This window comes from Lissotriton vulgaris, chromosome 7 (assembly GCF_964263255.1).
Source record: "Lissotriton vulgaris chromosome 7, aLisVul1.2, whole genome shotgun sequence".
NCBI classification, from domain to species: Eukaryota; Metazoa; Chordata; class Amphibia; order Caudata; family Salamandridae; genus Lissotriton; species Lissotriton vulgaris.
The window spans coordinates 103,946,970-103,973,159 of record NC_141695.1 but is presented as its reverse complement, the minus strand read 5'-3'; positions in this window follow the sequence as shown (position 1 = coordinate 103,973,159).

The following is a 26,190-nucleotide window of genomic DNA, read 5'->3' as shown; positions in this document are numbered from 1 at the left end:
TGAGCTACCATACGCATGTAAAAGAGGGCAACCGGCATGGCTACCATCCAATCTATGCCTTTTTCTGCACAGATCTTTGCTAGTCGTGTTTTCAGAGTCTGATTGTGTCGCTCGACGAGGCCTGCTGCCTCGGGGTGTCGTACGCAATGGAACTTCCACTGGTACCCTAACAGAAGAGATACTTGTTTCATAAGTTCAGATGAGAACGGCTGTCCATTATCTGAGTACACGACACGGGGCAAGCCGTATCGCGGGAAGAATTCACGGACCAACTGTTTGGCAGTGGTCACAGCAGTGTAATCTGGGACTGGGTACGCTTCTGTCCATCTGGATAGGGCACATACAACTACGAGGACATACTTGAATCCTCGACATCGGTCCATCTGGATATAATCCATCTGGAGGACTTCAAAAGGGTGGTCAGGAGGATGTAATCCACCTTGTTCCACGGGAATACCTTTGCCTGGATTGAACTGACAACAGATCATACAGGTACGTACTTTCTGTTTTGCTGCTGCACGTAAATGTTTGTTGAACCAAATGTTCTGTATGCTGTCTAACATAGCTTTCTCTCCTAAGTGTGCTGGACTATGTGCTGTATTAATGATAACTTGAACCATAGAGTCGGGCAGAAACCATGAGGCTTTTCCCTTTGTCATCCATCCCTGATCTGTCTGGACCCCTCCTTGTTCAGTCCATCTCTTGATTTCGTCTGGAGTGGCATGTGTCTGTATGTCGAGTACATCTTGTGTGGGATCCCTGACTGTCATGCAATTCGTCAGTGATGGTGCTTCAGTCTTTGTCGTGTCAGCTGGAATGTCTGTATGAGTCTGAGCTGTAAGCTTGGCTGTTCGATCTGCCAGGTCGTTACCCTGGGAAATGGTGTCAGTAACTTTCGTATGTGCTTTGCACTTCATGATGGCTATGGCTGTAGGCAAGTGTATTGCATCTAACAGAGCTTGAATGAGGGGACCATGCTGTATCTTGGCTCCATGAGAAGTCAAAAAACCTCTCTCTTGCCAGAGGACACGGAAGTCGTGAACGACTCCGAATGCGTACCGTGAATCTGTGTATATGTTTACTTTCAAGTTCTTGGCTCGTATGCAGGCTTGGGTCAGAGCGATGAGCTCTGCTGCTTGGGCGGACAAGGTGTCAATACGATGTGTTTCTATGACTTCAGTTTCAGTGGTCACTGCATATGCGGCCACTAACTCTCCTGTGCTTGTTCTCATGCATGAACCATCCACATAAAGTGTCAGGTCTGGGTCGGACAATGCAATCTCTGTCAAGTCTTGTCTTGGCTTCGTCAAGGTGTTAATGACTTCCACACAGTCATGTGGCATAGGGTCTGCTGTAATCGAGGGTAACAGTGTAGCAGGGTTTAATATGTTGCAGCGTCTGATCTCTATGTGTGGCTGAAACAGTGTCAGTTCATATCCTGTCAGTCGTGCTATGGTCAAGTGCTGTGTCTGTGTCCTGTTTAAGAGAACTTCCACGGAGTGTGGAACCTGTACTGTCAGGGGATGTCCTAACACTATGGAGTCGCTTTGTCTGATTGCTAGAGCTGTTGCTGCAACTGATTTTAGGCACGCAGGCAAGGCCTGGGCTACTGGATCCAACGTACTAGAAAAATAAGCACAAGGCTTGTGTTTTCCTGCTTGATCTTGTGTGAGAACAGATAATGCTGTGCCATCGCGCTCAGTGACAAAAAGTGTAAAAGGTTTGTTGTAACATGGTGTCGCTAAAACAGGTGCTTGACATAGGGCTTTCTTCAATTCGTCAAAAGCAAGTATATGTTCCTGAGTCCAAGGGAGGACAGTCGAAGTCGCTGCCTCCTGTGTTGTCAACTGTATGAATGGTTTGGCTAAATATGCATACTGAGGAATCCATTGTCTGCAGTAAGAGGTGAGGCCAATGAAGGCCCGTACTTCCTTTTGTGTCTTGGGCTGTGGAAGATGTGCAATTAACTGAATGCGATTGGGTGTCAACTGTCTACCCCTCTTGGACAGCAAGTGTCCAAGGTAAACCACTTGCTGGGCACAGAATTGTAGCTTCGAAGGGGACACTTTATGCCCCTTTTCGGCCAGGAAATACAAGACTGTCAGTGATGCACGTTCGCAGTCTTGTTCAGTTCGTGCTGTGATCAATAGATCGTCAACGTACTGAAGTAGGGCAGTGTCAGTAGGCATGTGAATACTGTCTAGTTGTCGTTTCAGTGCTTGACTGTATATACTGGGGCTTTCTGTGAACCCTTGAGGAGCCCTTGCAAATTTGAAGCTTCGGCCATTTAAACAGAATCCGAAGAGATACTGGCTTTCCGGATGGATGGGGACACTAAAGAAGGCGTTCTTGAGATCAATTACAGTGAAGAACGCAGCTTCGGAATCAATGGCAGTCAATAGGGAAGAAATATCTGGGACCACTGGATACTGGGGTATTATGCATTTGTTTAATTCTCGAAGATCAATCACCAGTCTGTAGACCGGTGGTGCATTAGGGTCAGTTCGTTTAAGAACCGGGATGATAGGAGAATTACATACATTGGAGTCAGTTTCTACAACCACTCCCTGTGCAATGAGTTCGTCAATAATTTTCAGTAAGGCCACTACAGCCTCAGGTGGTAACTTGTATTGTCGGATTCGGGGCAGTATAACTCCTTGCTTCAACGTGACACGGTATGGTGTAATGTGCATACAACCTACATCAGTCGGACCTTGCGCCCATAAATGCAGTGGTACATTCTGTAATCTTGGATCAAAATCTCTTAACACATAATGTCCTTTAAAATCACGTAAAAACAATCTCACTCCTTCCGGAGAACAACAAATCACTGCTCCTAGTTCTTTCAACGTTTTTATACCAAGTAAGTTTTCTGGACATGATTTCGTAAGTAACAAGTCTGTAGTGCGGGACAATGGACCAACTTCTAGGGAAACTGGCTTTGACACTTCGTTAACAATAGGCTTTCCTGAAAATCCCAGGGAAACATTTTGTGAGCCTGAGAGGGGTGCCCCTGGAACCTCGTCATGACTGATGGTAGTCCTGCTCGCCCCTGTGTCAATCAAAAATGTTCTGTCTTTCCCTAATACATGGCTATGTACATAGGGACCCTCTTGATCTACAGGAACCTCGATAAGGGGCAAGCCGACCTCCCTCTCTAGGCTGTTTCATGAAAACTGTTGATAATCTGGATAATCTGACTGTGCATACTGGTACATTTGCTGTGTAACATGTTGTGTGGCAGCAATGGGTTGGGGTACAGCTACTGTCTGTTGGGCATTCTGAGGAGGTTGCGTGTTCTGCGTGATGTGTTCCTGTCTAGGAGGACGCGGTCTTTCTTTCGTCCTACCTGTAGCTATATTGTGTTTCAGGACGGCACATTCATTTATATAGTGACCTGGCTGTTTACAATAGTTGCACGTCCCTTTTACAGGTGGCACGCCTTTTCTCTGACCATCAGCTGCCGGAACAGTTTGGGCAACTAATACTTTCATTTTCGTGTCTTTCATACGTCTCTTTTCGTGTTCCTGCTCCTCTCTAATTCGATTCTGATGATACTGTAACATTTGTAACGTTTGGGAAGGGGTATTAGCTTGCCAGGTACTCTCAACCTTCAGTACTCTATTCTTAACCTGAGGTATAGAATTCTCTACTAGTTTGGTCACAAACAGATGTGGATATGATTCACTACTTGTCTTTAGGCCGCTATTAATAATAAAACATTTCTCGAATCTGGAATAGAAATCACTAGTGTCTTCATCTGGTTTCTGTTTGCAGGCTGAAATGGCATCCCAATCTTCCTTTTTGGTAATCAATAATCTCGGCAAAACCTGTATCAATAACTCTGGTAATTCTCTAGCTCTATCCCCGAGACCACTTCCAGGGACTCGTGTATTTTCTTCGTTTTCCAATTCTGTCCAATTAATCTTTTTCTCTCCCACCTCCCATTCTTTTTCTTTAAGTTTTTCGTAAATGCCTGCAGGTAACAGGACTTTTAACATTTTAAGGGTATCAGCATATGTATATTCTCCCATACGGAGCATGTCCGTTAATTCATGGTGGAACCCCGCTGGATCTTTATCATGACAGGGCAGTAATTTTTTCATTCCCAATAATTCCATTTTCGTCAAGGGTGTGTATACGAATACTCGTTGAAGCGTACCCGCGTCATTTCTGACGGGATGAACCTCACGTAAAGGATTCTGTCTGTCTATGTAATAGGTCTTCCTTTCTGGGTGTGAAATAGGAACGAAATGTGGAGTCAGGAAAGTCCTGTATTTGTATCGTTGTTCTAGAATGACATTAATTAATTCAGTAACTAGACCGCTCCATCTTGCTAGGAGTAAATCGTCCAATAATTTATATAAGGGACCTGGATCAGAATGCTGATTCTCGTACAATGTAATGAGATGTTGAATCATGTACATACCAGCTAATCGCTGTTCTTCCGGAGGAAGACTCAAAAATGTTTGCGCTACTATGTCATCATTATATACGCTAGTATTGCCAGCCCATTGTACTGCTGACCGAGCTAGTTCCTGTTCATGCATGGTATTAAGTTCGCTACTCCCTATTCGTCTTTTTAATGTTTGGTCAGTGGCTTGAAATATGTGTTCGAGGGAATACTGTTCTGGTACGGGAGAAAGAGAACGTTTCTTGTATTCTAGGCGTATAGGTCTATCGAAGGGTCTTGCCCTTCCTACGTACTGTATTCTATCCGGGTTCTCAATTGCTAAGTCTTCGTCTTCTGAGACTTCGTCATCCTCCTTCTCGGCTTCTCTCTCCGCCCGCTCCCTCTCGTGTATCGCAAGGATTTCTTTACAAATCTTTTTATACATGGCTTCTATACAGCTCTGTTTATCATGTTTACCATCAGCTATGTTGTCACTCCATTTTGTCAGGGTTCTCATTTCATCTTTATCTTTACTTGGCTGGTCTTGTTCCCTTATCAAACAATTAATCAAAAACTGTAAGATCAAACGTTGAACCTCCGCTTTCCTATGTGCCATGGCCGCGTGAATACTTTCTGGTCCCTCCCCCATTCTAATGAAGTGATATATCTTATCTAAATGTTCCTTCATGTCTGGTAGGACACTCAAATAGTTTGAAGCGTGTCTTACACGTAATGAGTATATAAGCATTTGGCCTTCACCTGGTACTGGATCATATATACAATCAGTAAGATACTGTCTAAGTGTTGCATGAGTAGCTGCTTTTGGCGTGCGCTGTAATGCTAGTTCTCGTAGTGATGTACGTTTTAACTGAGGGGGGGTGGAGGGGCCTCCACCCACTGCTCCTAAACTGAGATCGCCTAGGCCAGAGTCGACCTTTACTGGCTGTGCTGTCGCTGGTATTGTGGCGGTAGCCACTGGTAACGTTGTCACTGGAATGGCAGGTTGATCTTGGACTACAGGTGCTGAGGAAAAAGGATTGGGAGGGGGGTTGGTAACAGGAGGAACAGTAGGGGAATTCGTGTTATTAACAGGGTGGGGAGGAGGATTAGTAAGTGGTACACGTACATTTACATACTCTGGAGCAGCGTCATCTAAATAGGAAGAAAGGAAAATGTCCGCTGCGGTCTGTTTATGACGGAGTTTAGTCGGGATCAGTGGTTGCGGCAAGTTACTGGGTACTTCCGGGGTCGCCTTAGGTAGCCCCTTGGCGAGAAGGGAGTACATGCCTTTAATAAGGGCATTTCTTTGTCTGTCTAATTGTTCTACTCTAACTCGTTCACCTTCTTCTAGTAATTCTTTTTCTTGGGCTTTTTCTGATGCTTCTCTACTTTTCTCTGCTTTCCTAATTTCTTTCTCTGTTCTTCTATGTGCTTCTTTACGCCACAATTCTATGGCATCTTTCTGTGATTGTCTGGCTTTCTTTTTCCACAGTGTTTCTTCTACTCTCATGATGCAATCAGCATCCCATGTCCCTGAGACAGGCCATCTATATTTCTCTTCCAGATCCTTAGTGTAGTCTACCCATAAATCTAAGTATAGTATGGCATCTAAGCCATGTTTATGGTACATAAAATGTCCTGGAGTATGCCTAGGCGGGACGGGAACTGCCTCTTCGAGTATCCCTTTCCTGGTTCCTATCTGACGTAATTTCGAAAACATGGGCATATTTGAACTGACTTGAACAAGAACACATTGAACACAATAATGAACTGCAAACAATCATTCATACCACGACATTAAAACATTGCGAGCAGAGATTACCTGGTACATAGAATAACACAAATCTGAAAAACAATACTAGAATACTGGATACTGGATGCACTGCTAGAACAGTACAGTCATACCGGTCCCATAAAGAGACACGTCATACCGTATCCACCTAAGTGGACACGTCTATACCGGATCTGTGTACCCAGACCCGTCTTGACCGGGCTCAAATAAATGAACCCGTCTATATGCGTTCCCAACAACGGTACTCACCGGGAAGCAAAACTGAAGGCCTCGGAAACTCGACACTGGACTGGACTGGACTGCTACGGCTTCTGACTGCTACGCATGCGCTTCGGAACAGGTGGGCCTCGGGATACCTCGGACCTTGCTCTCTCGGCTTGGGCTCTGGTCGGGACAGTCCGCATTCCTCACCGCCTCGTGTGGATGCCTGGTCGCAGTCTCCGTCTCCTCCGTGGACCTGAGGGAGTTAGCAGGAAAACCCGCGAATGTGCACAGAAGGGGGTCCGTCACGGCTGTAGAAGGGGTCAGGGGGCTGCGTTACATCGCCGGCGCGTGGGGAAGGGTACAGGTCCCTATTCGGGCGCCAGATTATGTGGTAAATAAAATTACCGGGACTATTTTTCTATACATTAAATGAAAATAAGGATAGCTCATAAAAATGAGAGGCAGAGTCCGTGGTATCTGAGTCATACGGGCTTTAATTAAGATGACTCGAGTCAACGAGAATCGGGTTCCATCACCACTAAGGTTCAGGAAGGGATATCTAATGATTTATTAACATCACACATTATATATAGTAAACTGTACAATTTCAATGAATACAGTAGGCGTAACAAGTGAAAAGAGAGAGAGATAAGAACACATGGGCGTAAAAGAAGGCGTGTAATAGGGCGTACACGGAGGTGTGTACTAGATGCGTCACAGAAGTGTCATAGGTGGGTGGATGCATAGGGAAAATCTGCAGGGTCAGCAAAAACCTTTACCATACATGCGCGCGCAAATGAGCATGACGTGTATTGACGTGTAACTGGGGAGAGCTGGGGGCTTGACTTTAGCACTAGTAGAGGTGTCTGATGTCTGGGATGTCAGAACGACCTGCACCTATAGCATATCTGATATCTTGTGTTTGGAGGATGTGTTGTCTGAAGTAAAAGGTCTCTCGGGCAGAGGCCGTTCATCACTGAATGCTAGTGGGTGCATACGTGTCTTCGTGCAATGCGCGGGGCCATGGGCCTACTATGGCAACGGGTTCAGTAAATCACTTGCATGGAGACAGGAAGGCCGGGCCCTTTGCTCTGCAGGCGGGAATATGTTTACCTATTTCACTAGACTGGAATGTGTTTTTGCGGAGGCTGAGCAGATAACTATAGGCAAAATACCATCTTGGCAGGCAGGCCAGGCCGAGCCGGGCACCGCTCGGCTGGGCAGGAAGTAAGGTAGAGGTCAGGGATGCATACCTAAACTGCAGTTTTCCGAGACAGAAGAGGCTCGGAGCCTGAATTAAGGGCCTGGCTCGACTGAGCCAGAAAAACGTGTGCTTCGCGGTATCTAATAGTGCACCATGTAAATGCATTGGAAACGTAGGCCTGGATGCGGAATTGACATTAGAACCACCGAGGGCCTAATAACTGACATGCTAACATTTGACGGAAATGCAGGGGCATTATCAAAACATGCACGGGAAAGGAATTACATGATAATAGGGACATACATGGGACATAGGTACATGGATAGGGTGCGAGGGGGGGCACACTGACTACCTGAAAATTTCTATTTCCTGTAGTTCAGAATGGATTCCAAGAGGTCATACGCTTTTCGCTGTGACATGCCACTCGGTAAGCTGGCTGCGTACGCACTCAGCACGTCAGATTTTCTTATGGGCCCATGTCAATCATATTATAGGCAGGCCTTTTGCAAGAGAAGTACCTTCAAAGTTTACAAATAATTAATGTAGGGGAAAAGAGACCACAGTTCCCGTTACTGGCACCGTTAGCTGTCTTATCATAAAGATGGAAGTCTGGTTTCTAGAATCTATAAATAAATATGTTGCATCACAAGTACGGGGTTGGTCTTCTAAAAAGGGCGAGGCCTGGGGTAGAATGACCCACTTGTCCTAGTCCTCCCTCCCTATTCGGACAGGCCCACGTGCATCCACCTACCTGACTGCGCGTGAAAGAGCGTGGCTGCGACGCTTGTGATCCACGTTAGACAGCAGACTGAAAGCAGTGCTCGTCTCTCTGCTGAGATAAACTCCCAACACCGCTTGTCCTTCGTCACAAGCGTTTAACCAAGCCATTTAAGCACTGGAATGGGTGAGAGGAAAAAACCCGAAAATGGTGACATTGTGACCATGAAACATTAAAGAGACCAAAGTTAACTTTCAGAAGTCCTTAAAATGGTTGCACACAAAGCCCAGCCAGTCTGCCTGTGAGCTGTACAAATGGAAATGCTTATGATATGGTGTAAATTATTCAGAGGACATTCTAAGTTGAGCCCCAGTCCAGTAGAAATCTGCCCTATCCCAACCTTTTTCACAAAGCCCTCTTGAGTAAAAGGCGGCAGAAGGGTCCTCTCGGCTGGATTGGCCCATCTCAAATACCAGAGAACTACGACGAAGCCCAACGCAGCCTGTACTGTCTCCAGGAATATCAGGTACATAAAGATCAACATCCCCTCCTCCTCTCTCAGCAGGACACGCCTCTCACTGGGCACCCTACAGCTTTCCCACCGCTCACTGCCTCTCCTAACTCAGCCGTCAGCTCTCCTGATCCCTAGTGCACCCTGCTTAAGAAGCTCTCCCTGGCCTCAGCCTGCCTGTGCAGCACTCCTTGGCCACCTATGACGCACGCAGCCTGGATCACGGGCGGCTGGGGCTTGCCTGGGACCCAGAGTACCTGGCTGTGCCCTCACCTGGAGCTTTAAGAGTCTAGGTGAGCTAAGCCCGGTTTTGACAGTTAAGCTTGGCCAGGTCTGGGCCTGCCAGAGTCTAGCTGTGGTCTGGCCCCAGTTTGACAAGAGACGTTTTAAGGTATGCAGAGTGGGTCATTTCCCAGTACACCACCTTGCAAGGGCCCTGGTAAAGTGAATGGGACGGTCAAAGTTACTACCTTTATAACGCTGCTCATAAAAATCAGCGTATTTTTCTAATCCAACAGCCGAGCATGCATTACAGAAGCTTGGCACCAGATTTACTGAGGGCTCATGCTGGGGCAAATTCGCGCCAAGTGATGCAAAGCAGTGCAAAATCTTGCAAGGGCATTTACTTGCTAGCATAAAAAAGTATTTTCTGCTGGAAAGGTGCCATTTTCTCAGTATAACAGGTGCTTTATGCTGCTATGCACAATTTTGCATCAGCTGGGAGTTAGTTGGATGTAACTTGGGTGGATTAGTGCCACCCTGTCAACTACACTCATCTCTCAATATACCCAATAGATCTTACTCAACTTCATCGCTCTCTAACTCATCCTCATGAGCTCGCCCCTCTCTCTATCACATTCTGTGGCTGCTTGTATAGTTGTGACTCCTGACCCACTCTCTCTACCTCACTTCTCTCTACCTCATCACTCTTGCTGTACCTCATTAGTCTTTTTTCATCTGAACACCCGGTATCTCTTCTCCATCTACTTCACTCCTCACACAACCTCAGCTCAGTCTTTATCCCACCTCTCTATTTCTCTCTTAATGCCTCTCCTACCGTACCGCAACCCCTTTTCTCTATCATCAACTCCTATCTTTTTCTCTCTCTCACACTCTCTCTAGACCCCCTTCTCGAATTCACCATCTCTTCCTCTCACAACTCTACTTTAGCATAAACCTCACCTCTTTCTCTGTTCACTTAAGCCTCTCAACTTCCTCTTTTTGTTCCACACCAGATACCTCGTTCTACCCTTTATACTTCTCTTGACCTTTTGTCTTCCCCACTACTTTTTACCCAACCCACTTGTTTAAATTTCTTTTCAGTTTGTTCTCTACTTTCCTTCTATTTTTCATCCAGTCTCTCCATTCTCATGGACATCTTACTGCCTTACCTCCCGCTAATTCACCTCTTTTCCTCCATCGTCTCTTTCTCATCCCCTGGAGTACGGCACTTCTCTGTCTCTATTTCCTCTCCCTATCTTTATCTATTTCTACCACACTCTTTTAAAACATTGCCTATTTATCTACCTCTCCTTCTTTACCTACATCTTCTTCTTTCTACCATTCCTTATCCTTGCTTCTGGCTGCCTCATCTTTCTCTATTTACTTTTTTTCTGTTCCTACCCCATATCTTTTCTTTCTGCTTTATCTCTAACCCTACTCCCTTCTCCTGCTTCACATCTCTCCCTAGACCTCTTTTTCACAATTGTGTTTATTCTGCATTGGCACATTTCTCTTACTCAGCGGGGTCAAATTTAAATATCTATCAAGACAAGTGTATACATATGAAGACGAAGGGACAGGGCAGGCGGACATAACGTAGGGAAAAAGTTATTACATTTTAAGCTGTGACATTGTCAAAATCCTCAGATCAGCACTTTGATCTTCACTGTTGCAGGAAGAACGGCAATAGTGAAGGGGTGGAATATTTGTGATTGCAAATATGCCCCAACTAAAGCTACAATTTCAAGTACCACGTGCATATATATTGATCCAGGCACTACAAATTCATCAGCTGTTCCTGTGTATGAAATGGCCGAGCTGACTGTGACAGGGCCTCGCCTGAGGCTGATAGAGACTTCTATGTGGGTTCAGCCTAGCTATAACAGAATATTGCTGCAGCCTAACAAAGTTTGGCCTCTGAATTTGGCAGATTTTTGGGCTGGGGTTAGCGCATATTCTAACTGGTGGGGCCTGGCCTAGCTCGGTGAGCTTCAGCTCGGGTTGTGGGGAACTCCATTATTTTTTTCTTTGAAGGTTTTTTTTTCTTTTTCACTTTACAAAATGCTAATAGAAAAAGAAAACAATTTGGCATCAACTCAACATACGAAATCATATCATTGTCAACATTAATGGCGTACAGGGCAAGAGGTAGCATCCAGGAGCGCCGGGTCACTCGGTTCGAGTAGTTGAGCGCTTAATAAAACTCCAAATAACATAACATAACATAACAGGAGGGAAAGGTACAATGGGAAAAGGAGAAATCATTCATACTCGTATCATAGTGAGGAAGAACTCCGGGCCCTTTACTGAAGACCAAAGTGTACATCATCAGGGTCAACCTTCCCCCTCCCTGTCATGATTGGGTCCAACGCCTATATCCAATTCACTCTCCTCGCTGTCCATTACATTTTGCGTAGACAATTCCCCCTCTGACAACCCAGAAACACACATGGCCCGCCAGGCTAGTAGATCTTTGTGCAACTTCTCATCTCTTCTGGTGAGTTTCATGTGGACCTCCTTAGCTAGGGACCTTTCACTCATGTCTTTAAGCCAGGTGGGCACTTCTGGGGCCCTTTGCCCCATCCAAGTTATAGCTATACAACACCTCGCTAACACTAGCATTAATTGTAGCAGTTTATACTGGAGCTTCTTTTTCTTAGGTTTCTGTACCATTGCTAGCAAGCAATACAAGGGTTCACGCGTCATCTGCAGGCAAGTAACTGCCACAGTCCTACTCACCACCTCCAACCAGAACTGTCGGACCAGTGGACAGTCCCATGCCAAGTGTAGGAAGACCGCGTTCTCAGCGGCACATCTAGGGCAGCCATCTCCCCTGTCACCAGAGATGCGTTTCAGGGACACGAGGTTAAAGTAAGTGCAGTGTAGGAAGGTAAAATGTGTCATCTTAAACCTGGCATTGCATGAGATTGAGCGTGTGAAGGAGCCTATGCATGCCCATTGTGTCTCTTCTAGTTGGGTTGCAAGGTCCCTCTCCCAGGCCCTCCGAGACGGAGGTACCGGGGGGGGATGAGTCCTGTTTCATCCCCTTGTACAACAGTGAAATCAATTTACGTCTGGCACCTTAGGTGAGTATGACATCTAAAGTGTGCGTCAGTGGTGTGATGTCCGGGCACTGAGGCCAGGTGACCTTCACCACATCCTAAATTCCCCAGAAGGGTAGGAGTTGGCCCTGTCCAAGGCCAAAGTTTTCCTCCGCCTTCTCGTAAGTGATGAAGGTCTCATTGAGAAAGAGATCGGCAAGAACTTCACACCCACCCTCCCTCCAAATTTGAAATGACATGTGTTTTCCCATATCTATGAAGGGGGCTTGTATCCAGATCGGGAGCTCCCTATGAAAGGGTGCACTTGTTAAGACCCTTTCCACAAACCGCTGCCATATACCAGTTGTGGGTCATACAACATAGGGAAGAGACACGTCCGACCCCCTGCCCCGCATCAGTGCTTCTCTGAGTGCCTGAGCGTCTACCCTGCCAGAGAGGAGGTGTTTCTCCCAATTGTCCGCATCTGAAAACCAACGTGCAGCAGGTTGTAGCCGTGTTGCCTAATAGTACAAGTCGAAGCGCGGAGCTTCCAGACCACCCTCCTCATAACTATGAACGATAGTGTTGAGCGCTACCCTACTGCGCCGACCCGCCCAAAGCTGAGACATGAGTAAGGTGTTAAGAGTTTTAAAAACTCGTGGCGACAATGGACATAATGAGTTCTAAAGACTATACAGTGTCCTAGGAAGCATCACCATCTTAGAGATGGCTAACCTGCCCATCAATGAAAGTGGCAGGGTATTCCAAAAGGACACCGACTGCCGTAACGAAGCAAGTATGAGGTCTACATTCTGGGCCATCGCCTGTGTGTCTGTCGGTATCACCTGAATCCCAAGGTAGCGAAACCCTTTCCATTCCCAGCGCAGCCCGAGGTCTGGGAGATCCTCCGGGGGCACTGAGGCCAGTACCGCCAGTGGGAAGATCAGGGACTTACTGCGATTAAGTCGCAGCCCCAAAACCATTTTAGCTGGTGCAACAGTACCGGCAGGGATTCCCGAGGATAAGCCAAATAGAAAGGCGTCGTCAGCATATAGGGAAACAATGTGGCTCATGTTCCCTTCTCTAATTCCCCAGTCTTCCATAATAGCCCGGGCCTGGACCGCAAAGGGCTCTATGGCCAGGGCAACAGTAAGGGCGAAAGAGGACACCCTTGACGTGTGCCTCTTCCCAATTTCCATTCCTCTGATCTTGCGCCCCCTAGTTTTACCCTAGCACGGGGAGCCGTATATAGGATGCAAATCCAGCGACAAAAGTTGGGACCCAACCCCACAGAGCGTAGGACCTCAAGAAGGTATCCCCAGTCCACTGTGTCGAATGACTTGGCGAGATCAATGGATACTAATACTAAGTACCTTTTCCTCCCGATCCCGCACCTCATGCAAAATGTGGTTCCGCTGCCGCAAATTCATGGCTGGGTTTTGTCCTGGTATGAAGCCACACTGGTCCTCATGTATCAAGGGAGGCATGTATGGGCTAAACGAGAGGCCAAAAGCTTGTAAATGATTGTAATATCTGTGTTTATCATCGTGACTGGACGATATGCTGAAGGCTCATGGGGGTCCCCACCCGGCTGCAGAATCATGAACATTTTCCCCCTGTGTCATGCTCGGCGGGAGAACTCCGGTTTCATATGCCTCAAGATAAATCTGTAACAGGAGTCGGGGAAATGTACCTATGAATGCTTGATAAAACTCAGGAGGGAACCCATCACTTCCCGGAGATTTGGCTTATGGCAGGTGTTTCAGGGCGGAGTGTAACTCGCACAGTGTTAGGGGCTCATTGAGTTCCTTCTGTGCCTGTTCAGATATAGTTTGTAAGGTCAGGTCACGGAGGTAAGGAAGATAGGAGGCCTCGCTAATTGAAGGGTCTGCGGTGTATACCAATCTGAGATGGGATTTGAGGACCCGCAATAATCCTGCCTCGGAGTGCATCATGTTGCCCACGGGCTCCGGTAGAGCCCCGATCGTAACAGGGGGCATATTCCCAACGGAGAATCCAGGCCAAAAAACTGCCATATTTATCACCCTCCCTATGAAGACGTTGTCTGAACTGTGTGAGAGTGTGTTTGTGTAGCCTGTCCCAAATGTCATGAATATGTTCCTGGATGCTATGCTCCCTATCCCTCTCTGTCGCATCAAAGGCTTCAGATGTCTGTACTCCAAGAGGTGCCGCTCCTCCTCCTGCTGCTCTCGTTGGAGCTGCTTCTGATCCCCACAGGAGAGGCTTATACATGCCCCTCTCACCACTGCTTTCAGGGCTTCCCACTCCATGGCCGGTGGTAAGTTCGCCCGCCCCAATTTAGGTCCACATAGTCAACTTTGGCAGTTTCTAGGTGATGTTTCCCCACCTGGTCCTCAAGGATCTCTGCTGGCAACCTCCACATGCGTGGTCGATGTGCCGGCCCTTGCCAGCCAACCACACACGCCACCGGGGAATGATCAGAAAGGAACCGTGCCTGGTGGGTCATGTCAAGGTTCATAGCTGCATCTGGGTTTGCGAGGAGAACCCTATCTAAGCGACTGTGTGTATTATGAGTGGATGAAAAGCAGATGTACGCTTTCTGGGTCGGGTGTCTCTGCCACTATACATTGTGGGCTCCTATATTCCCCATGACCTCTCTGAGTTTCATAGTTATCCTCGGTTTCGTGCCAGTGTGTGGTGAGTACTTATCCAGGACGGGGTCGAGGACACAATTAAAATCCCCCAACCACAGTAGTTGCACCTCCAGTTCTGGCACCAGGACCTCCTGAAGGGAGTGAAAGAAGTCCGGATCGTCAACATTTGGGGCATAGGTGTTCAGTAAAGCCACATCCCTCCCATCTAATTCAGCCCTAAGTAGCAGATATCTTACGTGAATACCAGCCCCCACATACTGTATGGCAAAATGGAACCCCAGGGGCCACCCACACAAGGACCCCTCTGGCATAGGAAGAAAAGGAAGAGTGAAATACCTAACCCCGCCATTCCTTCGCCAACAGAAGCCACAGAAACTTGATGTCTTTGGGGAAAGGATAGAACCCTGTACCTCTTGGTGCATGTACCCAGCCCCCTCACATTCATTCCAGCTTAAAAATGTAAATCCGATGGATGGTATGGTGTCCAATCTCTGTACGATACATGTCACCCCATGGTACACTTCAAAGTCCTGAACTGCCCAAATATATATCCATGCGCGGACATGGTGGAATGGCAGACAAACCCCAGCAAATACAGCAACAATTCTATTGCACCAAATACCTCTCCCCAGCCCCCGTACCGCAACAGTCTAGGCCACTAAAGTCCAGCCCCAAAGAAAAAAGGATATCGTAGTCAGTAAGGTGCTGTATTTGACATTAGTGGGTCCACAACCGTCTCCGGGACCACGTGGGCGTTCGAGAGAAGAGTCTCAGGTATCAAGCTCTCCTCAAGGGTCTCCGCCGCAGCCAGTGGAGGAGTGTAGTCAGAGTCCAATGACTTCACACGTAGGGCGCCGTCGTCTCCCACTGTGATCCGCTGCCCCTCCGCTTGAGCTGCACCCGTCTGTTGACTCCTGCGTCTACCCCTGCATCTTCCAAGAGGTCTGGTCCCCCAGGCATTCCAAGATACCCTCTGTTCGCGTTGGGGGAGGGCCTCTCCCCTAATCTCAAGCCATTCCCATACCTCTTCCGAAAAGTCAAAGAAGTGGGACTTCCCAGTCATTATCACCTTGAGTTTCGCAGGATATAGTAGCATGTACTGTAGGCGGAGTTCGCATAGCTTCTGCTTGATGCCGAGAAAAGATTTCCTTTGTTCCTGCACCTGGCGGGTATAGTCCGAATAAATGGACACCTTCGCATTATCAAAAGAAAGGCCTGCTGCTTTCAGTATACAATCTCTGTCTCGATAGTTCAGAATCTTGGCAATGAGGGCCCTGGGGCGTGCCCCCAACGGCGGCGGAGGGACCAACGCCCTGTGGGCTCTCGCCACCACAAAAACCTCCGACAGACCTGTAGGGAATAATTTAGTGCGTCTCCAGTTCGCCAGAAACCGCTCTGCATTGCCTTGTTCTGACCACTCTGGGATGCCCAGGACCCTAATGTTGCTTCGACGACGCCTTCCCTCCGCCTCCTCGGTCCGACGCTCAAGCACTCCAGTGGTGCTGGTGAGTTGAGACACCTGTTGCTTCAATGCGGCCACTTCCTCTCGCAGCTGGGCGATATCCCCCTCTGTCGTAGATAACTTATCCGATACCTTCCGCAAATCCGCTCGCAAGAGGTTTACATCGATTGAGACAGTTTCAATTTGTTTTTTTCCAAAGCAATACGAGACCCCTGTCTAGCCTCCAGTAGGCATGGGCGGAAAATCCGTTCCGCTCGCGGATTTTGCGGATTTTCGGGAAATCCGCAATCCGCGAGATTTGCGAATTTCCTGCAAAATCCGCAAATCCGCGAGCAGCGGATTTTGCTCGCACTGCTCGCACTGTTCGCGTGAGTTCGCGCCCCGCGAATAAGTGCGAAATTGCAGAAATACGATCTAAGCAAAACTGAAAGTAACTACTTACCAGGTTCAAAAGTTCAGGCACATCATTAGTAGCCATTTCCTGTAGTGCTTCCTGAGGGGCCCCTCCAGAGTTCAGTTGCCAGTTGAAACTATTATGTGACCCTGCTCTGAACCTCAGAATAGTTACACATATGCCACAAAGTTCATGAATTACAGCTAAGGGAGACAAGCAGGAGCCAGGCTGGAAGTTAAAATCCATTAATCAGCCCCTAATTCATTATTGTCAGTTGGGGCAGGGCAGGTGTTGTAACTAATTTTGCAACAATGAAAGCACTTAGCAAGTGCAAAAGATCACTAATCAGGGCGCACTAAGGAAGCAGGTGCCAGCTAAAAAAATATTCTGTGACACATTAATCAGCCCCAAATTAATTCAGGTCACTTGAGGCAGGGAAGGTGTGCTTTGCTTTGCCGAAAATAATGTACACTGGACAACCAGAGGGTGTGGTGATGAAACAGAGGGTGGCATGGGTGGGCCAGAGGGTGGCATGAGTAGTCAGAGAGTGGCAGTGGTGACAGAGAGTGGCAGTGATGAAGAAGAGTGTCCCAAACAGGTTGGACACGTAGAAACAACAAGTTCGCAAAACTTGCGACCCGACAGGTAAGTTCGCAAATTGCGAAATTGTAAAAACCCTCGCGAACTGGCAGAAACACGGGCGAACACAAAAAAAAAAAAATCCGCAAATTCGCGGGAATTCGCGGATTTTGCGGATTGCGAGTTCGCAAATCCGCAAATTCGCGGATTGCCAATCCGCAAAATCCGCTCATGATTAGCCTCCAGGAGCTCAGCCCCCGACGGCTCATTGACAGCATCACCCTCCCCATCCTGTCCCGTCTGACGAGTAATTCAGAGCGGTGCTAGACGATGTGTAGTGTATTGGGTAATACTGTTAGAGGTGCAGGCACGAGGCAGCCTGTCCTTGCCCATGATGCAGCCAGGCAAGAGGGAGAGGGCCCAGTCAGGATCAGGGAATCCAAGTGCGCTGGGTCCTAAGGGAAGGCCAGGAAGGCGGTCCAACACTAATCCCAGGGTCCCTTAGAATTGTCGCCCATGCGATATGGTTTGGACTGGTATCCGCCAAAGGGGTCCCCCCGGGTGCACCCGGTTGTCAAGATCATCCCCACAGTTGTTTCCAGCCAGGCCGTCCATTGGATGATTTTCTGGGGGGATTGGGCACCCTTGTGACCTTCGGGAGGGGCAGCCAAAAAGAACTGGGCACAGGCGGCCCCCGCTCCACATCACCGCCGCCCGCGTGCGATGGCACACTCTCCAGTACCTTTCACAGCCAGTGGGTCCTCAGGCATCAAGAAGGGGATTCCTGGATGGTCCCGCCCGAGAGGGTGCAGCAGGCCAACACGCCGCGACCCAGGAGCGCAGGGCCACCCATACAGACGGGCCAGGTGCGACCTCCAGCCCTCAGGAACTCCACAGCCGGTCAGGGGGAGAAAAGGCACGTCCTCCTGGACAGCCGCCGCCCACACAGCCCCCCAAGGGTCCCCCGTCCGGGGTTGCCCCGCAGTCCAGCCCCTGAGGCACAGTACACTTCAGACCTGGTGGGAGAGGGCCATCCGCCCACACTCCAAACAGGGGGACACTATGTTACAGCGAACACTGAAACATGTATATTTAAAGAACTTTATTCCAGGATTTGCGGCACAGCAACAACTTCATCTGGCTGGCAGACAGGAACAGCGGCAACTGACCTGGTGCCTAGCAGCAGTGAAAATTCTAGGTGGAACATCAACACTACTGAAAGATGCACAGTGTTTAAAGAGACATAGCTATTGCAAATAGGTACAAGACAGAATGTAACACATCTCCTTTTTTTAACAAAGAATAGCAATCACAGTATAGAACAAAAAGAAATCATGATCTGCCAAAAGAAAAGAACAATCAGGTTACATAATCAGCAAACCTACTTGGTGGACATATGAAGCGAACAGACTTCTTAACCCTCGAGGCAACATCACCATTGGAACTTAACTGTAGATCTGGCACAGTAGCATTATGCAAAGAAGGATAATTGGTACAACTTTGCAAAGAAGGACATTTAGCAACACGTTTGATGTTCCATAACTTACCATCTTGAGTAATGATACTGTTACTAAAAACCTTTAAAACTTTCATAGGTTTGCCAAATTTATTTGAACACTTGGTGAGAAAACCAGGTTTTCTAATCCTGACCCAATCACCAATACAAAAATTTGACTTCTTCAACTTCCACCTGTTGTCATACCATTCTCTAACCTTAGTTTGTTTGCATTCAACTCTTTCTACCACTTTTTTTATCAGATCATCAGAAAAAGATTTATTAGAACACTTGTCTTTAAACCACCATGGGCAAATAGTAGAGGCTGGGTCACGTCCTTTTAATAAACGAAAAGGACTAACTTCCGTTGTTGAATGTAGAGTTATCCTGTATAACCAAAGTTTTTCTCTCAATAAATTTCTCCACCCAGAGCCCATCTTGATGACATCAGAAACAAAACCTTTCAAAACCCTGTTGAATCGTTCAACTAAACCATTCTCATGCGGTTCATACACAGAAACAGTACAATGTTTGATGTTTTGTAATTTGAGAAAATTTTCCATCTCCAAAGAGGTAAGTTGCACCCCATTATCTGTTACAAGAACGGAAGGACACCCTTCTCTGGAAAACACCTCCTTGAAAAACTCTATCACCATGTTAGTGGAAACTGAAGAAACAAACTTAACCTCTGGCCACTTAGAGTGGTAATCAACCAAAACTAAAGCATAACGGGAATCAATAGGAAGACACATAAACGGACCAGAAATATCAAAAGCAATTTTCTTAAAAGGTTCATTTGGCCACACTGAAGTTTTTAATGGAGGAACATTGACCCTCAACATCTTCTCACTTCCCATACAAACCTCACATTCCCTAACTTTCGATCCGCCATTCTATCTATACCGGGCCACCAAAAATAATTCCTTATCAGACGTTTCATCGCAGATATTCCAGGATGCATTCTATGTGCAATATCTAAAAAACCATTTTGCATTTCAAAAGGAGGTACACATTTCCCAGACTTGAAAACCAAACTTTTTCTAATTCCAAATCATCAAGAACCGTAAACATAGGCATAGCACTTTCCAAAATACTCTTTTTATCAGGCCAACTATCCAAAATGTACTTCTTAATAGTCTGTAAAGTGACATCATGATCATCCACAAGATTCCAAGCCTGTTCAGAAATGTCTTCAAACGAACCCGACAGAACATCCTGTAAGCAAGTAACCACTTCATTTTCTACAGAAACGTCATCACCACTCAATTTACAAGGCATGTGAGACATAAAATCTGCAATTACATTCTTTTTACCTGGCACAAACTCTGTTGTAAAACAATATTCCTGCAATCTTGATGTTAATCTAGCTATACAAGCAGTAGAACTCCATCCACCACCCGTCGAAAGAATGTTTACCAACGGTTTATGGTCAGTTCTCAAAAGAAACTAACTACCCCATATGTAATTACGAAAATGTTCTATGGCCCAGACACAGGCTAAAAGTTCCTTTTCTATAACCGCATACCTCCTTTCAGTTTCATTCAGTGTACGTGAAGCCAAACAAACATTCCACTCCTCTGTTCCAGATATTTGAGAAAGTACAGAGCCCAAACCATACATACTGGCATCCACCGTGATTATACACATTTTGTTCAAACAAAACGGTCTAAGGGTGGGAGCTTGTAGAATATCTGACTTGATGAGATCAAAAGCTTTTTGTTGTTCTTGTCCCCAAACAAACACAGCATTATGTCTGAGAAGTTTCCTTAAAGGCTCCATCTTGGAAGCAAAATTATATACAAATTTGCTATAGTATCCGCACATACCTGCGAAGGAGAGCAGCTGTTCCTTATTTTCAGGAGCAGGAGCATTAGTGATACCATCAACATTCGATTTTTTGGGCACCACACCATCACCTGACAATGTGTGCCTCAAGTACTCTACAGAGTGTTGAAACATCTTACATTTGATAGGTTTTAATGTAAGACTATTTTCTCTCAACTTATTACACACACACCTTAAATGTTGTAAATGATCATCATTATTGGTTGAAAAAATCAAAATGTCATTCTGGAAGCATCTAACAAACGTATCCAAATCTCTAAATATATTGAACATGACTCTTTGAAATACTGATGCCGCCAATGCTAACCCAAACGACATTCTGGTATACTGGTATAATCCTTGGGGGGTGATAAAAGCTGTTAGGCTTTTTGACTCTTCATTAAGGGGAACCTGATGGTAGGCTGATCTCAGGTCTAGAGTTGAAAACACCTTTGCCCCCTCCAACATCGATACCACCTCATTTATATTTGGAAGAGGATGACAATCTACAATGATACCTGCATTGAGAGCTCGAAGGTCCACACACATTCTAAAACATTTATTGGGTTTTCTCACTAAAACAATGGGAGAAACCCACTCTGCCGACTCAATAGGATCAATAATACTCTCTGCAACTAAATCATTTAGCATTTTCTTAAGTTCCTCTCTAACATTTATAGGTACACCTCTTAGTTTTTGTTTGAGAGGAACAACACCACTTTTAAGTTTAATTCTATGCGAATAGTCCTTAATCTTCCCCAAAGTATCCAAAAATACATCTTTGAACTCTTCTTTAACTAACATTTCTAACTTATTCAAATTTTCTTTGTTTACCATCGCAATATTATCTGCATCCACATTACTATCCAACATCACTGGCTCTTCAGCATGAGGATTGAGAATAATGCCAAACTTCCACTGGTCTCTCCAGCCCAGTACATTGACACCTTTGATGGCTAAATATAATTTGACACTCAAACATTTAGTTTTGAAAGTAAGATCCACAGCAAAAAAAACTAACATATCGATTTTATCCTCATGAAAGCTTACGGCACAAATATCGGGTGGAAACATATTCTTCAGGCTAAGGGTAGAACCGAGTCATGAATCAAAATATTCCTTTCTAATAATCGTCCAAGGAGAACCTGAGTCAGCCATAAGTTCCAACTCAATACTTAAAACTTCAACCTCACACACAGGTTTTTTAATACAGATGTAGTCAGTTGGATCATTTACATTTGAAACACCCTCCATCAAACATACAACAAAACCCTTCTTGTCCTCACAGTGATTCCCATTACATTCACACTTACTTACTTTGGGAATTTCTCCCATGACAGATGCTACTTTTGCTTGAGAATTTGGAACAAATTTCTTAACATCTCTACACATGTTAGAAAAATGCACCGACCTACCACATTTCCTACACTCTCTGTTGTTAGTGGGGCATCCCCCATAAGAAGCCAAATGTGTTCTACTTCCGCATCTAAAACACATGAAAGATTTGTCAAATCTTCTGACATTGCCTTCAACATTTGCCCTATTAGAATTGAAATTATAACTGGGATGTGCATTTTCATTGGAAACTGATTCTGTGCGTTTGACAAGACATACTTCATCCACAGAATCAGTCTTCTGTTCACAGTGTTTCTTAACTGTACTCATCCACTTTTCAGACTGTTCTAAAGATTTGGCAATTGCAATGGCTTCAGATAACTTGGGATCATCCAATTCCCACAACCGTTCTTGTGTTTTCTTATTTTTTACATGTACAATAATTTGGTCTCTCAACATTTCACCACACATACTACCAAAATTGCATTGTATGGATAACGATCTTAGTGCAGTAATAAAATCATCAAATGATTCTGTCTCATGTTGCGCTCTGGTATAAAACTTATACCTGTTCAAGGCAATGTTTGTCACAGGTTTAAATCTCTTCTCTAGCCTTAATAAGGCTTCTTTATGAACATTAGTGCCCTCACCCTCCCCTTCAGAGGGCGGAATTTACGGGAGAGCCCTAAAGACCATTTGTCCCTCAGACCTGAAACAATGTAAAAGGATGCTCTACTTTCTTTCCGCTCCCATACGTTCGCCATCAATAGCCTTCATGTAAATGATAAATTCCTCCTTCCAACATGTCCATGGTAAAGGTGGATCCCCTTTATGTTGTAAAATTTTTTGTGATGGATCGAATTGCATGGCCATGAGTTCACTCTTGAGTAAAAGAACTAGCTTTACCGCACAGATTACAAGCAACCACAAAAATAAAACGGACTAATAATAATAAAAATGGATAAATATGTGGTGATGTAATATTAGTTAAATATAAAATTTCAATTAAGCTTATTTCCATCAAAGTCAACCAAAAGTTATATCCGAATAACGAATGTCTCACCTGGTTTCAAACACCATGTTTTTTAAAAGAAAATTGAAAGCTTTGTCTTTGTTTACGGAGAAAAGCAGTAAATTACTTTGTGTTCGATGAACTAATGCTGCTGCAATATCGTAAGTACGCTGTGTTTATTATAATAATAAACTCCCTTTTATCGGTGACCTGTTGTCATGGAAACTTGTAAAATAAAATGGCCACCACGTTTTTTCAATGACGTTGCACGTAGCGTAGCGTCATCCACTCCAAAACGATGACAGCTGAAGAAATTCTTTCATACTTGCGCGTGTAAAAGACCAAGATGCCGGCTCGAGCAGAGGTAGGCGCACGTAGATGAATGATCTGGTAAGTCGCCCTCGCGCAGCACCAGCGCAGGTTCAAAAGTAAATCTCTTCTCAATTACCTCATATAGGGTTAAATTTCTTTTCTCCCGATCCAAACAGAAAACGAAAGTCGGGTTTCCAGGAAATTCAAATAAAATTACCTTCCAAATGGGATACTTCCTTCAAATAAAAATCGGCTTACTTTGGTTATTCCAAAATTTTCCATTCACTCCACACCTGTGCCGCTGTGATGTTGGTAGAGTGTTCTATCTTCTTAGTTTTCCCTCGTGGCTAAATTATGTTACAGCGAACACTGAAACATGTATATTTAAAGAACTTTATTCCAGGATTTGCGGCACAGCAACAACTGCATCTGGCTGGCAGACAGGAACAGTGGCAACTGACAATGTTAAAATTGTGGCGAGATAAAGTGAGGGCAGTGATGAGCCCGTGTATCTCTTTATGTGTTTGGTCTACATGTTTCAACCTTAACGGTTATGTTGAACCAGGTTTTCGTCAGGACCTTAAAACCAAGATGGTGGATGGTCTGCGTCCCCTAAAAGACGCACCCAATCCTACCACATGGGACCACTGGATGGCAAAAATGTGCCCGTGGTGCAACCTACTGCCTGCACCGCCCCGTTAGTTTTGACTAACGGGGCGGTGCAGGCAGTAGGTTGCAAGTTGCAGTCCTCGGCGAAAAACTAATACGTTTATTCACGAGGGTAACCTCCCCTGCCCTATGAAGTCCTCGAACACTCCACTGAGAGTGTTTTGATTTTTAGAGCTCACCCACTGTGGAGCGAGCATACACCACGGGCACATTTTTGCCATCCAGTGGTCCCATGTGGTAGGATTGGGTGCGTCTTTTAGGGGACGCAACCAATCCTACCACAATCTCGCCACAATTTTAACATTGTCCAGTTGCTTGCCAAGAAAAATTCTTTATTTTCTCAAGTTCAAACCAGGACAATTTTTAACACACTTACCTTTTCTTTTTTCACGCACCATCACTCACAACCTGCTCCACTGCAATCAGGTGTTGAAGCACACCCTGATGACGCTAGGTCATTAGGGTGGACCCCGATGATGAAGCATGTCATCACTAGGTGATGAGTGAGGGGTTTCTAATAAAAGGAGATTTCCCCCACTTCGAAGAAACCATCCACCCCTACAGCGACTTGTGAATTCTCACTGGTGGTACTCCTTCATTTGTTTTTTCTACAGTTGTATCCAGGGGTACAGGAGTACTCCCAGTTCACTTCGGTGAACATAACCCTTGCTCTCTCCATTGTTTTTGTATACACTGCTGCAGGGTCCCATAGAAGTACAACTCACTAATGAATACATGGATGAAAGGCAGTGAGCACATGTGCAGCAGCTATGGTGATGTTCCAGCGGGCGAGCATCACTCGTTAAAAGGACCGGAAGCCACATAGTCTGGCTCGAGGCCAAGCCCGTTGCTGCTCAGCCCTTACCTTGTATCCTCGACTCCTGAGGCCCTCTTGGGCTCTTGCACGGTGGGGTGACCACGGATGGTCGGGTGTTCGGGTCTCTGCACTGTCAGGCCTCCACTGTACCTCAGATGCTACCACCGGGACCCAAGCGCCTTGAGACCCTATGGGTATGTAGCGCGCTATATAAATCTCTTGACTTGACTTGACTTGTCTGCACGTCAGGCGTGCGCCGTGTGCACAATTTACTTTATGAAGAGGCTTTCTGGCTGAATGAGGGGGCTGCTGCCTGGAGCTCCCCCCACCTGCAACGCAGCCCGGGGGCTTGCGCACACCATTAAATTAATGAGGACTCGGAGTCAGTGCGCACCTTTTAATTCATGAACCAACTAAGAGGCTTGCTCGCTGAGTGAGAGGGCCCCTGGAGCACGTGGGCCCCCGCAAAGTGGGGGCCTGTGTTACACTCCTGGGTTACAGAGTGAGAGGATGCTGTGTGAAACACTCCCTTGGACTCTTCTGGGGATGCTCACTTATCCTCTGCTTGAAAATTTCCATTATCAACTTTTACCTGTTTACTGAGAATTTGTTATCAGATTAATAACAATAGCAGTTCCTATTTTCATGAATGCCCAACCTATTGCAGGCCAAGCTGGAATGTTACCCCTTTGAATGCCCATAGCAAAAAACAAGTTCACTTTCCCGACCAGAACAATGCATTTTGGCTTTTTCTGCTGATCAAGTTCTTACTGACTTTGCTGATCACTTGGGACTATTTAGGTCGAGCCTAGGCAGCACCGCCTGCGTGGTCTGGAAGACCTGCTTTAATCAGTATAAGGAGTGCAATCCCGCCTGTTGCTTGCCATTGATTAACTCCTGTGTTGCTGTTCTTTTCTGGCTTCTTATTGGTTGGTGCTACCGATACATCACTTCCATTTTCTGGGAAGGAGCACCTGTCAACTACAGTTCACTTACGCTCTAGGTCTTTATGTGTGTTGGGTTAGGGACTATTTCTTACTTTTGTGCTTTCTATTTTTAAATCACTTATGTGGAGGAGCTGTGCTTTGTTTGGGCATGGCCCCCGCTTTCATGTTTTTTTTAAAGACTTTCATGTGGACTGGTGCCTCACTTACTTTAAGCATGGCTCCCGCTTTCATGTGTTTTAAAATTACTCTTATATGGATGGGGTGCCACGCTTACTTTAAGCATTGCGTCCGTTTTCATGTATTTTAAAATTACTCTTATGTGGATGGGGTGCCACGCTTACTTTAAGCATTACGTCTGTTTTCATGTATTTTGAAATGACTCTTATGTGGATGGGGTGCCACGCTTACTTTAAGCATTGCGTCCGTTTCATGTATTTTAAAATTACTCGTATGTGGATGGGGTGCCATGCTTACTTAAAGCATTGTGTCAGTTTTCATGTATTTTAAAATTACTCGTATGTGGATGGGGTGCCACGCTTACTTTAAGCATTGCGTCCGTTTTCATGTATTTTAAAATTACTCTTATGTGGATGGGGTGCCACGCTTACTTAAAGCATTGTGTC